The sequence below is a fragment of the Pongo pygmaeus genome, chromosome 15 (assembly GCF_028885625.2).
Source record: "Pongo pygmaeus isolate AG05252 chromosome 15, NHGRI_mPonPyg2-v2.0_pri, whole genome shotgun sequence".
Taxonomy (NCBI): domain Eukaryota; kingdom Metazoa; phylum Chordata; class Mammalia; order Primates; family Hominidae; genus Pongo; species Pongo pygmaeus.
This window is the reverse complement of record NC_072388.2, coordinates 84,270,093-84,286,839: the sequence shown is the minus strand read 5'-3', so window position 1 is coordinate 84,286,839 and position 16,747 is coordinate 84,270,093. Positions and strand designations below refer to the sequence as shown.

Here is a 16,747-nt window from a genome sequence, read left to right as displayed (position 1 = left end):
GGTTGGTCTTAAATGAAAGTCATGAAAAATATTCTAATACACTGCATAATTTCTTGGAATTTAAACTCAGGCTAGTTCATAAGTTTCAAAGCCTCATGGAAAAAAGAAATAAGGGAGAATATACCTTTTAAATTTTCCTCTAAAATAATTATAATGCTAATTGCAAAATTGTAAAACCTGGACTTTCTGGATCACTTTGTATATAAAATACAGAGAAGCCAAATTTCTGTGTGGGTTAGGGTTTACCTACTCATGAACTTAAACAAAAAATTACACATTTTGAGATTTTCTGAAATGTGTACATACTATTTTCCTTTTTCAAACTGAATGCTGATTGTTATGGATAGAATTTAAAATTCTACATACAACTTATGCTTGTTAACATTGTATTTTGTTGTAATAGAATGGTGCCCTAAAGACCACATTAAGCATTAAAGCTTTTATGCTATTTTCATCTATGCCCTCAGTTATTCAAAAACTGTACATTAGTTCCATGTACTACCTTCCATGGTGGGATTATAATGATGAACCAGGTAATGTGGTTGCAGCCCTTATTATCATACATTCTAGTAAGGGATCAAATATTAATCCTACATATACAGTAGTCACGTTTATTTAGTAATCATGTATGTAATTAATACAAAAAAGAAAAAAAGGTACAGGTGTTTCAGCATTTCAAATAATTTGTTCATTATCCATATTTTTTTTTTCTGTTTTTGCTTCTCCTGGTGTAGCGGGTTTTTTCTTGACTTTTAAGATCTTCTTCCTTGTTTAGAGATTGGAAAGCAGACAAAGGTACTGTATTGATTTTGGTGTGCAATAAGATTAAGACACAAACCTCATCATGTTACTCTTCTGTTCAATACCATTCAGTGGGTTTACATTATCCTCAGTATAAAATTCAAAATTCTTATTGTTGCTTATAAGGGCATTCATGATGCGGGCCCAGCTTCTTTTTCCGTATTTTGCTTTCAATAGTTCTCACATTCTGTGCTTCCATTTTACTGAAGATCTTTTGTCCGCTAGTGTGTTTTGCACATTTATCACTTAATAATCTTCGAACATGACTTTTCTTTGCTGGATTTCACCATTACTCTGCCTCTGTGCCTTCCCCTAACCTTACAGTTCCTTCTCTACCTTCCTGCCTTTCTCATTCCTCTATCCATCCAAGATCACAATCTTGATGTCATTTTTTCATATAGCCTTTTGACTGATGAGTCATGTGTAGTTCATTGGTCTTCCTGTGTATTCCCTTGAAACTTATTACTGAGCTCTCATACACTGTATTTAGTAGACTTTTAACTCATCTGACACTGCTTTTACAGCAAGATTGAAAGTTAGCTGGGAACATGTACCAAGTCTTGTTCAAAGATCTGGCTTCAACCTTTGGCTACATGCTTAGCATAGAACGGAAATGCCAACAAATCTAGGAGGATGTTATTTTACTTATAATTACATTCTTTATCACCAAGCAGAGAAGGAGTATTCAATCAATATTTGTGGAGTGTATGGATTTGCAAGTTGATTGGGAGTAAGATTTTTTCAGAGTTGTCTTTGAACGATGTATATGAACTTCCTTGCCTGTCATTTTGTGGTGGTCAGTGACTTGAGTACTTGTTTGCTGGTGCATTCTTGTCTCTGTTATAGTATAGGTCACAACAAAAGGGGCTGAAGGAAGAAAACTTAATTTTTGTGCATACTTACTAATGGTATTCATAAATTTGATGAATATGTGTGCAAATGTTAGTCCTTATAATCTCTTCAGAATATTCTTGTGATGTAGGAATGTGGTCTTACAGAAGAAGAAATCAGGGCCCAGTAGGATTAAATGGCATAGCTGAGATTCTTACTCATCCTCTGACCAAAAGTGCAGAGCCTCCTTTTACTGTAGCAGACTTCTGACTACCTGTCAAATCAGATTATTTTAGTGTAATGTGGTCATTTGAAAGGCTTTGATAAACATTCCTTCATGATACAGGGATATCACAGGTCCAGCATATTATCCCAACCTATTCCAATATAAAAAAGCATTAGGTTTAGCATCGGAAGACCTACACACCAGTCTCACCTGCACATGTTATGTTAGCTCTCATTTCTTTTTCACAGTTACTCCAACAATGGGAGTTGTGTGTTCTTACTTTTCCTTGTATACCTCACAGGATTGTTTATGAATCTGAATTGATATTTGAAAAAAGATCCCTAAGCATGCTAAAACATTTTACATATTATCATCAGTTTCAGAGGCACAAAAGGATTAAATAGGCTAGGGTCTTATCAGTCATCTCCTGTATGCATGTCACAAGTCTTAAAGGGAACAAAGCCAGAAAATGTCAATTAAGATATACACATGTATCAGTGTTATCTGAAGATGCATGCACTGCTAATGGTGAGTGAAGACCAGCACCTTGATAACCAAGAAGAAATGCATACTCTTTTTTAAAATGTTTTATTTTGAAAAAATGATAAATTTATAGGAAGTTGCCAAAAAAGGCATGTGGAAGTCCTATGCACCCCCTTCATCCAGTCCCCTCAATGTTAATAATTAACATAACTGGAGTGTAATATAAAAAACACAAATTGCCTTGGTGTTTTCCATAGTTCTGATTGCACCAGTTGTACCTGTACTCATTTGTGTGTGTGTGTGTGTGTGTGTGTGTGTATAGGTTTGTGTACCCCATGCAGTTTTATCATATGCATACTTCCGTGCAACCACTCCAAAATCAAGACCCGTAAGTGTCTAGTCACTTCAGAATTTCTTGCTCTACTCCTTTTGTGGTCACTTCCACTCCTCCCGCAGCACCTGCCAACCATTGATTTTTCTTCATCTCCATTATTATGTTATTTCTGGAATGTTGTATAAATGGAGTTGCATAGTGTATATATTTTTCAGGTTAACTTTTTTGCTCAGGATGATTTCCTAGAGGTGTATCTATGTTGTCACCTATATGAATTGTTTTCCCTTTTTAATGCTGAGTATTGTTCTATGGTATGGTTGTGCCCTAGTTTGTCTAGTCATTCACCTGTGGAAGAGCAGAAGTGTGTGTTTTTAATTACAGCAATTAGGAAACAATGACGTTTGAAATGATCTCATGTGAAGAATCACAAGACAAATTATTAGTTAGTCCAAAAATTTTACTGAAGGATCTTTTAAGCATATTTATCACATGTTTTTTCTCTGTATACATAGGGAAAATATAAAACCTCATGCTCTAAAATATAGGCTTTAATAAATTTATTTTTATAAATTGTAACTCAACAAGAGTTACAATTGATTTGGTAAAGCATGCCTTTAAAATGCTTGATCCTGAGCTGTTAGTCTTTCATTATTAATGTACTAATGATCCTAGTGTGTGTGTGTGTGCACATCTGTGTGTTTCCAAAGTGAAATCCTTAAAGGCAGGGGCTGAAGGGTACTCATCATCATATCTGCAAGGCCTAGCACATTGCCAAGCCCCTAAATCATGCCCAATAACTTTTGTCGAACAAAGTACAATTCCAGAAGTCAAACGCTCTTGACAGAAGCTATTTTCTATGTCCCTATGATGTAGGCCACTCTAAGTTTCTGTTGGAGAAGCAGAAACTGTCAGTGAAGTGATTTTGTTAAGGGCCACAGTGGCAGAGCTGGTGGTAAGAAGACCCAATCTTCCTTCCACTAGGTCAGGCTGCATTTCCCAATAAAATTTTGCATCCTTTTTGCAAGTTTTCCCCACTGTATTTTAAAAAATGGTTTTTAAACTGATAAACTAAGAAAATAATCCTTTTCTTTTAGAAAAAAATAATAAAAATACAGCTGGTCTGTATTACTTATTACTTCACTTGGGGGTATGGATGTCTTAAAGACTTCACCAGCTTTCTTACAAAAAGAAAAAAAAAGAAGCTACTGCATTTAGAGAAGCAACTACAGTCATTTGCCTCCCACAAAGGCCACTTTAGTGGTAGACCTATATTTCACTGGCATCTTGAATATAGCTAGCCCCCCAGTCTAACAAGTACTTCCAGTACATTCAGAGTCTTCTCTGAGCATGGACAGAGCATTAGATATCAATAACAGTGATATATTCAAATGGGATTTTTATCCAAAGCCCTTTCATAATCTGGAGCAAAGAAAGTGACCTTTCTAGATAAAATGCCCTCATAATTCTCTACTCTAATGTTTTAAACCCAAAGCGTAGTGAAGGCAAGTAATTTAATAAGACAGCATCTTAAAATAATTAAGAAATTCCAGCATTCTTGTGTGGCTGGTGAACATGAAGGATAAAATAAAAAGGACCACTAACCTGAAGACACAGAAGGCCTTTCCTACTAGATTTTGTAAAAGACTAAAATAGATCGACAATGCTAGGCTTGAGTATATGCAGGGCAAAAAGTGTTGCTACCTACATTTAACATTCTTAGGTTTTTCTTCCCCCCCCTCTAGTGTAGAAGATGAAATGACAGAAAGTAGAGCATTATAAGAGTCCCAGTTTCTTGCTTCATCTGAGAGGAGTATTTTTTGTAAGCCAAAGAAGAACATTGAATACTTTGCATGCTAGAAATTCTGTGACTCAAGGCTGGTGCATTAGACACTGAAGCCCCAGAATTTACAGGCTAGAGACAAGTAGAAAGAGCAAAGTGTCCTCAAAGCAGTGCAATAGAAAGACAAGTAGAAAGAGCAAAGTGTCCTCAAAGCAGGGCAAAAGAAAAACAGTGGCCTGTTTATTCCTTGTCTTCTTTTACTGCTATTCCCAAATATGGATTTTAAAACTTTTAAAGTTACTAGAATATATATGCTTAGGCTTCTCTGCTGTACTCAAGATCTTTCTGCGTCTACGCTTGCAAAATATGAAAAAGGAATTTGGAAGCTCTCCTTTCCTCCCTTCTGCTATCCTCTCACGAAGATTTTCAGACTTATCCAAGCTGAGCTGTTATTTTTGATATCAACCCTCTCTAAAATAACCTTTCAAAGATTTTAAGTGTAAATGAATCACATGAGTTCACATACTCGTATAAATGGCATTTTTTTCTGCAAAATAAATAACACAAATAAGATTAAAGGATAAAAGTGTTTGGTTTACATTTACTATGAATGAGATTTGGTCCAAAATGCTTAAAACTAATTCCAGCCACCAGCCATCTGACAAGCTCTCACAACTTCTTCTCTTCTAATTCAAAATTTCCGTTCATTGGCACAAACTTTGGAATCAACTCTTTGGAATGAATTTCTATGAATGGTTTGGCATATTTTTGAATGGTATCTACTGAATGAAGCAACTATATGAGTATAATACACTGCACCTGTTATGAACTGGCTTAAAAAAATACCACCAAGTGCTATAAAAAGGCAATTCTACTGAGTAGGAATGAACATTGATAAAAGATATTAATATTTACAGTCAGGAAACCTGAATTGAGCAGGTGTTACTATACTAAATGGAGTGAATTCATAAACTTCCAGCAATAGATCATCTTGGGGTGTATCACTTCAGATAAAAAGAAAACTTTCTCTAGGGCAAGAAACCAATTAATGCTCTATACTTGGATTTTAGATCTAATATCACCAGATGATACTGATAAGTTACACTGGAGAATGTGTATGAATAAGTGGGAATAGTTAAATTTTTTCAGTTAAGAATAAGTGGATTGATGTCACTCTACAGGAAAGGAATAGGTTGCTAGGATTCTACCCTATAGCTATGCCACATGGTGTCTTCTATGTTGCCCTAAATTAAAAATGTGATGAAGTTGCATTTTATTAAAAGCTTAAAGTCTTTTATGCAATACAGCATTTATCTCTTTCAGATATGGAAATGCCAATTCAAAAGGAAAATAATTACTTGTAGAGAATTCGTGGTGTCCTAGTTAATCCTACCTTCTAAACATTCTTCTGATCATTGCTCTTCTCTCCATTTTTACTTCTGCTACATTAATTCAACTTATAATATTTTCAAAAAGATTAAATCAATAATTTGGCTCTTTGGAGCTGCCAAAATACTCTTTTCTAAAATCAAATTGTATCCCTCCCTGTATTATATCCTTTAGCAGCTCCTCCAATGTCTCAAGGGTAATATCTGTACTTTTTATCTTTTGGTTTTTGGACCATCCCTATGATAGACACACTAATATTCCCCCAAAGAAGTCTGCACTCTGATCCCCAGAGCCCATAAATATGTCACGTTATATGGCAAAAGGGTCTTGACTTTGTTATCCTGAATGATCCAGGTGAGTCCAATGTAATCACAAGGCTACTGGTAAGCGAGAAGCAAAAATCTCAAAATGAAAAAGGAGATTTACCATTTGACCCAGCCATCCCATTACTGGGTATATACCCAAAGGATTGTAAATCATGCTGCTATAAAGACACATACACACGTATGTTTATTGCAGCACTATTCACAATAGCAAAGACTTGGAACCAACCCAAATGTCTATCAGGGATAGAATGGATTAAGAAAATGTGGCACATATACACCATGGAATACTATGCAGCCATAAAAAAGGATGAGTTCATGTCCTCTGTAGGGACATGGATGAAGCTAGAAACCATCATTCTCAGCAAACTATCGCAAGGACAAAAAACCAAACACCGCATGTTCTCACTCATAGGTGGGAATTGAACAATGAGAACACTTGGACACAGGAAGGGGAACATCACACACCGAGGCCTGTTGTGGGGTGGGGGGGGGGGGGAAGGATAGCATTAGGAGATATACCTAATGTAAATGACAAGTTAATAGGTGCACCACACCAACATGGCACATGTATACATATGTAACAAATCTGCACGTTGTGCACATGTACCCTAGAACTTAAAGTATAATTAAAGAAAAAAAAAAGAAAAAGGAGATTTGACAATAGAACCAGTTTGGAGTAATGCACTTTGAAGATGCAGAAAAGAGCCCAAAGCCAAGGAATGACGAAGGTCTCTAGAAGCTGGAAAAGGCAAAAAAATAAATTCCTTCCTGAAGCCTCCGGAGGCATGAAGCTTTGCTAACACCTTGATTTTGGACTTCTGACCTTCCAGAACTGTGAGAGAATACAAATTTGTGTTGTTTTGAGCTACTAACTTTGTAGTAATTAATTATAACATCAGGAGGAAGGTAATACAATGTCTAGGAGCTGGGACACCACGGGTGCTCAATACATATTAGATAAATGAATGAAAAAATTAATGAAGCGCATCAGTATCCATAAAACTTTGTTTCTTTATGGTTTTCTCTTACGTGTTGGTGTATTGGATGGCAATTCTGTGAGTAAGATTACAATGAAATAGAGGTTTCCATCCCTGGAGAAATATGTGCTTTCAAGTTGCAATTTGAATATTTGACATGGAAAGTCTAGGTATTTTATTCATCATAGAGATGTATGAGGCATATAAATACATATTGTGGTTCAGAGTGCATTCTCTAGAGTCAGCCTGCCTGGATTCAAATTCTAGTTCTACTGCTAACTGGCTACATAGCCCTATGCAAGACTTTCAACCAAGTTATGCCTTAGTTTTCTCTCTATTTAATTCCCACATAAGAAGGATTTTATGAAAATTAAATAAAATAAAACATAAGGAATATAAAACTGTGTCTGGCTTATAGTAAGCACTCAATATATTTTAAGCTTTATTATTATTATTCCTGTTATTATTATTATTTTTAGGGTTTGCTCTATAGGACTCTAATCACATTTTGGTTTTCAAAAGTGTTAAGAACTCAATTGTACTTATTCAATAAACACTCCCTCTGGATATATTTTCATCTAATGGCTTGACAGTTGCTGGTATATAGGCCATATTCTGAAATTATGTTTTTCAATAATAAAAGTGATATAATTTTGATGTTACAATTTACCACTTGGGTGCAGTAAAATGGAAATATTTTCCCAGTAAATTATTTATAGTGTTTGCCATTTGAATTATTCAAAGGAGAGGAAGTTGAGTAAATAATAAGACTAGCATTCATATCTAGTCTTACTATCCCTGACCGAACATACTGACTTAAGCAGGATTGTTAAATGAAACACTGTTTAAATGGAAAGTGAAACCCTTGATAACCACAAAGATTTCAAACAAAAAATTTTCTATAGACAGCTTTCTTTTTATGAATACAATGAGACAATATTTGTATTATTGTTTTAACCTAGTGTTTATGAGTTTGGGGTTTGGCAGTTTTCCTAACTATTGTTCTGTTCCTGATTGAAAACCTGGAATTCATCTACTTTACATGAATTGTTCCATTCAGATGTAACAGTCTCTGCAGTGTTTGATTTTACTGGCTTAGGTCATTCACGCTGCTGCTGGTGGGGCTGCGTATGGTAACATAAAATGAACACACGATTAACTTTTACTAAGTTACAGACATTGACGGTGAAATGTAAACCATCATATATACTACTCAGATTCAGTTAGTTAAAGAAGACCCCATAAAAACAGCTTGAGTCTGTCTGTTCGTTTTTGTTTTGTTTTTCTTTTATAAAATAAATACTTTTAAGAAATACATTTTAAGCCTTAATGTATACTGATATGTTTACATATGCATATTGGTGTTCTTGTAAAGAACTACTATTCTCTTGACCACATTGTCAAATAAGAAATAGCTATATCTAAACTTTCCAGATTTTTCTTTGATAGAATTATTTTTTCAGCCTCATGTATGCAGGACTTAACTAGGTCTGATATTTGATACACTCCCATGTTTTCAGTGGAAACTATATTTTTATGTAAATCTGTTAATTAAAATTTATTATTACTCTTCTTTTTTGAACACATTATTTTATCCATTTTTCATTTATTTATTCAATCGTCACTCTTTTCCAACTTTACACTAAATATTAGACATACACTGACAGTGTCACAAGACCCTGAAGTCAAAAGATCTGACTGTATTATACCGTTCTCTTTATACTGCATTATCAAAAAAATTATCTTTGCCATGTAAATTTTACTTTTGCTATACCGAATCAATGTGGGTCGTAGAGAAGCCATTTGGAAAAACACTTGGATTAGAATAATTTTAGGTTTTCTGGTCTGTTGCATACCAAGCAAAGGAAGGTAATTAGCTCTGTGCACCCTGTACATCGTGGGAACATATTTACATAAGAAAATAAACCAAGATGCTTAAAGAAGCAAATACTGTTTCAGTTACCATATTAATCAGCTTGAAATATAGTTTGTTCATGTTCTTCTTAGCATAAAAGTATTCAGTGTCTCCTTACATGTGATTATATCAACTACGTTCAATAAACATTTATTAACATCTACTGTGTTCAAGGCATTTTGCTGAGTGTTACATGCCATAGCCACCAGGTCTTAGTAAAACTTGCAATTGGAATATGGGGTTTTGAGGAATGATAGATTAAGAAAAGTCGAGAAAAATAAGGTTAGAAGATAGGTTTAAGTAATATGCTTTGTGTTTTCAATGGAGTATTGGCTGGGAGAATGGGGAAAAGCATCTTAGTGACATGGGTCTTTTTGGATAATTAGCATTTTAGTGCTCTACACGTTCAGAGAAACTTCTCTAGTAACAAACTATAGAAATGATCCCTGAAAGTATAGTCTTGGATAATTAGCATTTTAATGACTGAGATAGAAAGGTGAAGTAGATGGTATTTGATACGGTTTGGCTGTGTCCCCACCCAAATCTCACCTTGAACTGTAGTAATCCCCACATGTTAAGGGTAAGGCCAGGTGGAGATAATTGAAGCATAAGGGCAGTTTCCCCCACACTGTTCTCATGGTAGTGAATAAGTCTCAGGAGATCTGACGGTTACATAAATGGGAATTCCCCAGCACAAGCTCTCTCCTGTCTGCCACCATGTAAGACGTGACTTTGTTCCTTAATTGCTTTCCATCATGATTGTGAGGCCTCCCCAGCTATGCGGAACTGTGAGTTTATGAAACCTTTTTCCTTTATAAATTACCCAGTCTCAAATGTGTCTTTATTAGCAGTGTGAGAACAGACTAATACAGTATTGCAATGAAAATATTCACCACTTCTCCATACTGGGCCAGTACATGGAGAGGTATTATACTCCTTACTCCATTTAGGTTAGGTTTTGTCAAATAACTGCCTGCTTTTCATTAATAAAATGTTCACCATTTCCAGGAAAAAGCTTTCAGAGTCCCACCATCTTTCTGTTCCTTCTGCCAAGTGACTGTTGTGTTCTAGAGAGGAGTTGCTTTATTAGCTTATTCTGAGAATGGAGGGGCAAGGAACAAAGCCACAGGCAAACATGATAAGCAGGAATGTGAGTGGGAAATACACCTCTGTGGTTTTAACCCACTAAGGTTTGGAATCTATTCATTACTAGAGAAAAATGTAGTTTAAACTGACTGATACAGGGACAGGACATTCTAAAAGATGCTACAAACACACACAGAAGGCATAGAGACAGAAAATTAAACAGCATTTGATTTGGAGACAAAGAGAGTAAGGGAATTGTGCATAGAAGTGTAGTTTGTATTCACATTGCAGAGGACCCTATGAGTCTGAATGCTAGAACTAGTAGTAGTTAATAACTAACTTAATAGGCAATAGGTAAATACTAGATGATTAAACTAGAAAAATGGCTTCTTAGAGCTATACTTCAAGAAACATTTCTCTGACAGCTGAATGTAGGAGGTATTGTGAACAGAAATGGGAAGTAGATTTTTGGAAAGACTATTCACTTGGCTATATTTACTAAGCACATCTCCTGTATCAGACGTTGAGAGGGGCATAGGTGGTAGAATGAAGAAGCGATCCTTGCTTTCACAAAAGTTACATTTTAGTAGACAAGACAGCTATTAAATAAAAAAAACAAGTAAATAATATAATTTCCTACTGTTAAAAGTGCTAGGAAAAAAACAGAATGTTATGAGAGTGAATGATAGAGAAAATTTACTCAGGACCATTAGGACAGCTACTCAATGGCTTCTTAAGCAAATAATATCAGAGGAATGCCTAAAACAGGAGGTGATAATTGGAACCAATGGGAATTGCAAGGTTGCAATGACTGTGAAAGGCATTGTGAGGATAAATTCTGCAGACTGATTTGTTAATTTATTTAGTCCAAAGGATAAAAGAGAAAGAAGATGCCAATATGACTGATTTTTTGGGCCTGGATGACTAGGGACTTAGTAGACCCTTCAGCAGAAATAACTATGTTGGAAAAGAGTTTTTAAGAGGAAAATAGACTACTGGGTGCCAATTATTATGAATCTAAAATACAAATATGAAGGAAAGACAGTAGCATCCAATGGACAATGGGCAGCATAGGTTTGGAACTGGAGAGAGAGCCTGTGGCTAGGAATGTTGACTTGAAAATTGAAACTTTAGTTAAATATGAAATATCTAAGGTAGACCGAAGCTTGAAGTTGAATATTTGGTAGGCTGGGGAATAAATGTATTTGAAAAGTTGTTAGAGAGGCTAAAGGTAAAACCTGTATGGTATAAAATAGAGTTCATTTGTGTTAGCCTGTCATTTGAAAATTCAGGTGGTGCAGCCAAAAGAACTTGGCTTGCTACGATCTCGGCTCTGACTATCTCTATCGTTGAGCTCCTGAACAAGATATCTTATTTCTCAGTCAGTTTTATCATCTATAAAATGGAGATAATAAGTTGCATCTTGGTTGGTGCTGGGTCTGAATGTTCATGTCCCCCTCAAATTTGTATGTTAAAATAACCCCCAAGGTGATGGTATTAGGAGGTGGGGATTTTGGGGAAGGGATTAGGTCATGAGGGTAGAGTCCTTATGAATGGAATTCATGCCCTTACAAAAGAGGCCCCAGAGAGCTACCTGGCCCCTTCCACCATGTGAAGACACAGCAAGAAATTGGCAGTCTGTATCTGGAAGAGGGCCCTCACCAGAACCTGACCATGCTGGCACCCTGATCTTGGACTTCCTAGCCTTTAGAACCGTGATAAATACGTTTCTGTTGTTACAGGCTACCCAGTCTATGGTGTTTTCTTACACCAGCCTGAATAGACTAAGGCAGTTGGAAATTTGGGGGAGAATTAAATGACATGACTTATTGAAGTATCCCTCATGGTGCTTGGCACATAGAGTAGGCTAAGTGTTACTTTCTATTTCCAACATTGTTATCCAGGACTTCCTCATGTCCATCCAATATATCAACAGTTATCTAGGAATCTTATATTATCTGAATCTTGTCAGAATCCCTTTCATAAGACTCAATTTTAGTCCTATCATTTTTTCTATAAAATATTTTCTGACTGTCCCAGCCTTTTCTGAATTGCTGTATCATATATTGTCTATCTTAGTCATTGGCTCACAATTTATCTTTTAGGTCCTGAATCCTTTCCAGATTACAAGTCACTTGCATACAAATGTTGTCTCATATATTTTGAATTCCAGTGATTTTCATGTTATCCCATCTAGAGTGGGAAATTTTAAAAAATAAATATCTCTATTGATGATATTTTTAATATAGTAGAAGTTCTTTCATCTAACCGAAACAGGACCTGTAGTTAGAGAAATAATAAAAAAAAACTATTATAGGTGAAACTTATATAAAGTATAACACATATACCAAAACAAATTTATGTCAGCTTTAAACAAGACCTGCAAAGTGTGCCAGGAAGGCAGTCTTCAATAGGTAAACCCTAGCACGGGTGCTGTTTATTTCCCCAGTGTGGTGTCTGTGAATGCTGGCTGAGTTTGAACAGCAAGGAATGAGTGTATAATAATATATTCCATGTCACTTGAGCTGAAAACTTCAGCATGACTATTGACTCTTCACTTTTTAAAAATTCTGTCCCCATGTCTGATAATCACATACTTCTTAATTTTCCATTTCAACACACATTACCCTCATATAAACACTTGTTACCTAACTCTAAGATCATCACCACTGCATTGTGACTGGTCTCCTCACATCCAGTATCTCCCTTTTATTCATTGTCCACACTGAGGCTTTTCAAATCATTGAGTATTAAAGTTGACACATCTTCCCAGCTTTTATCATCTTTGCTTTGAGAACGAACCATGATACACTGACACGCCAGTTCTGTGTGTCTTCGGACTTCAAGCCAGATATGATTATGGGTCCAAGTATGGACTCTTAACTCAAACTGAGGCCAAAAAGTAACCTCTTTCGGGGACCTAAAATTGGACAAAGACATCAAAACTGTGAGCCGCTAGTGGCTGTCATTGTTAATGTCTCCCTTCCAGGTGAGAAGTTGTTCCAGGAAGATCTTTCAGTGTAGATGGCCAAAACTGTCTAGTTCCTCCCCTTTCCTAGGCTTCATTTCTCAATTCTTCACTTCTTTTCCTCTTAAATTAGCTAGAGCCAGTTTCCTTATTTGCAACCTCATGAATACTATGCATTTGCTTATACTGTGTAATGTAAGCATGGTTATAATTGTGCTGTTCTCATCATAGATGTTAAATAACTTGTCTTCCATTTAAAAACTTTCAACAATTCTTAGCCAGAATATTAAGACTTTCCATCCTCTTCTTTAAAGCTTCAGTGTGACATTATTCCCTTCACTCTCATTCACACATTTTATTTAATTATTACCATGTATGAGTCTAATATGTCCCTACAGAGATGTTGTTCAGAATGTGAGTCCTGGCGTCATGTAGCCTAAACCAAAACCCTTCTTTTCCAACTTACTAGCTGAATGACCTTGACACGCCTTATAAATTCTCTGTGCATGAAGTTCTTAATCCCTCAAATGGGGATAACAATGATGGCACCTACTCATAGTGTTATTATAAAGATCAAGTAGTTAATATTCACAAGGATTAGTTCCTGGTACATATTCTAAGTTTAATAAATGTTTCTATGATGATTATTTGTTGTTCCTGAACTTTACTTGGTATCTCTCACCCTCTGAATTTCTTCTCATTGTCCTTCTCTATTTCTAAACAGATTAGTAATATCTATTGCTCAAACCCAGCCCAAATGACACCTCCTCCAAAGAATCTCCCTGAGCTGCCACATCTAACTGATCTTTCCTATGAAACTTTCATTGTACTTCATCACACTGTATTAGTCTGTTCTCATGCTGCTAATAAAGACATGCCCAAGATTGGGTAATTTATAAAGGAAAGAGATTTAATGGTCTCACAGTTCCACATGGCTGGGGAGGCCTTACAATCATCTTACAATCATGGCAGAAGGCAAAGGAAAAGCAAAGGCACGTTTTACATGGTGGCAGGCAAGAGAACTTGTGCAGGGGAACTCCCATTTATGAAACGTCAGATCTCCTGAGACTTGTTCACTACCATGAGAACAGTTTGGTCGGAAACCACCCCAATAATTCAGTTATCTCCACCTGGCCCCATCCTTGACATATGGAGATTGTTACAATTCAAGATGAGATTTGTGGGGGGCACAAAGCCAAACCATATCACATATCTAATATTTCCTCTGTTCCTGCTGCAGAACAATTTCTGCATTCTATCCTGCTTTATTGTTGTTATATGTGCATATTCCTTATTTTTTTATTCATAGTCTTTAAACTCAGAGGGGTCCATGTCTCTGCCTTGTGTTCTCCACACATAGCACAATGAAGTGAATTTCACAGGTTCGAAAGAAATGTTTGCTAAAAGAATAGCAAGACGGTAATACTTCACATTTTACCCTCATGCCACCAAGTGAGAAAGAAAGTGTATAAATAGCATCTCTTTTTGATAAAGGAGGGAAATGACTTGCTCAAGTATATTTAATTATTTGGTTATGCATCACGGACTGAAGATCTGATGCTGATGACTTCTCCCCATCTACATGGTTCTAATCCATTCCATTTCTGAGCATAGCCTGTTGTCCAGCTAACACACACTTAGGTATGGTGAGGAATTGGGGTAGTAGTGTTATTGTGATTGGTATTCAGCCTTGAACATAAATTTTCAATTTTAAATGTACATTTGAACAGACTCTTTAGAAGACTGTGGAGAACGATTGTCCTAAAGAGAGAAAGTGAAAATAGGTTTGCTGTATGTCATGGAGAAAGTTCACATAGTTGTTCTTCTTTAACCTTTCCTTCTAGGATTACCAGAGTTTGACATGTAGGAAAAGGCATTGTCAACTCAGTGGGAGATTAAAAGAAAGTTATGCCAATTAGGGCCTATGAGTATAGTCTCTAATTAACCCAGGTGTAAAGAGATTTACAGGCCAAAACTAAAACTCATGAATAGGGTGACATGAAGTTTAGCCCGTCCACTATACATATATTCATATTACTGAAATCTTTTTCTTTCTTAGCACTACAGTGTGTCTAATCTGATAAGAAAATAAAATCACAAAATTTACAATCTTTTTGGCTCCTCAGCTGACCTTTTTCCTTATGAATGTTTTTCAGTGGGAGTTTTGGGCAAAACAAAAATCGGAAAGAAATATTCCATTACCTTTCATTGCATTTTATTTAAATATTATTGGAGACATATGTCAAAATAAGAGGAAACAGGATGTATAAATATCTCACTGCTCCCACAATGTAGGCACAGTTCAGAAAAGATGAAATCAAAACTAATAAGCTAACTAGCTTATTATTGAATCAAAAACTTACACTCTAATTAAATATAAATAAACATATGGACTGTAATGTTGAACTTTGCCCTTGAATGACCTACTTTAACAGGAAGATGTCTCATATCTTCAATGTCTGCTAACATCTTTTTATTATTAGGTTGCTAGAAATTTCCTTTTTAGAGTTCCACTAACTTTAATTAAAAATAGAACTTCAAAATCTTTCCTATTTTCTTCTTTATTTTTCATTATCCCCAATTTGCCCACAGATCTCTACTTGCGATATCACTATTTTACATTACCCTGACTAAAACTTCATCATGCATGGGTATTTCCATGTTGATGATATTTTATAGGTCTCATATTCTGTTATGAATCTAGTAATCCTAGCTGCACAATTATCTAAGCAACCAGAAGTTTGAAATCATTATGTTGTGACAAAGCCTTGACTTGCTTCTTAAATTATGATTGAACACTGATTTATTCCTCAGGTATCATTGCTATGGCACAGCAGTCTCTAATTGAGACAGATAAAAGTAGAGCTCACTCAAATCTTGGGGGAGAGGGATGGATTCCTGGTGACAAGCAAGAGGGGATGTCCTACAAGAGCAGATTCAGAGGAGTGAGAATATTAATGACATTAAGGTTCTGCCTCTGCTTACCCCACTGCTATGTCACCTCAGTTTTCTTTTCCCTGAGTAACCATGAATTAAAATCAGTCACCTGTATTTATATAGCATAAAAATGAAAAGGATCTCATTTTCTCTTCTTATCTTTAACAGCTGCTTAATGGAGATAATCAGTATTATAAAAAGTATTGCTACTGTTTGCCAAATCAACAATTTCATGATCATCAGCCTTAACTATAAACCTAAAGTCTAGGTACAACATAGAGATAAGAAAAAAAAACCCTATATGAATCTTTGAAATTTGTAGCAAAAATAAATTAAATAAAAATAAATCATAAAAGCCCTATGGAGGGTCAACAGAAAAGCAGAAGCAATGGGTTGTCTTGGTTCACTTAAAAATAAGAAATCATGGGGCTGGGCACAGCGGCTCACGCCTGTAATCCCAGCACTTTGGGAGGCCCAGGTGGGCAGATCACAAAGTCAGGAGTTTGAAACCAGCCTGGCCAACATGGTGAAACCCCGTCTCTACTGAAGACACAAAAATTAGCTGGGCATGGTGGTGCACACCTGTAATCCCAGCTACTCGGGAGGCTGAGGCAGGAGAATTACTTGAATCAGGAGGTAGAGGTTGCAGTGAGCCAAGATCGTGCCACTGCACTCCAGCCCAGGTGACAGAGCA

The 16,747-nt window shown here is 36.1% G+C and overlaps 1 pseudogene; it reads right to left on the bottom strand.

Moving 5' to 3' along the window:
* Nucleotides 1-9,445: 9,445 nt before the first annotated feature.
* Nucleotides 9,446-9,524, bottom strand: LOC129013487 (small nucleolar RNA U3; annotated as a pseudogene).
* Nucleotides 9,525-16,747: the final 7,223 nt, after the last annotated feature.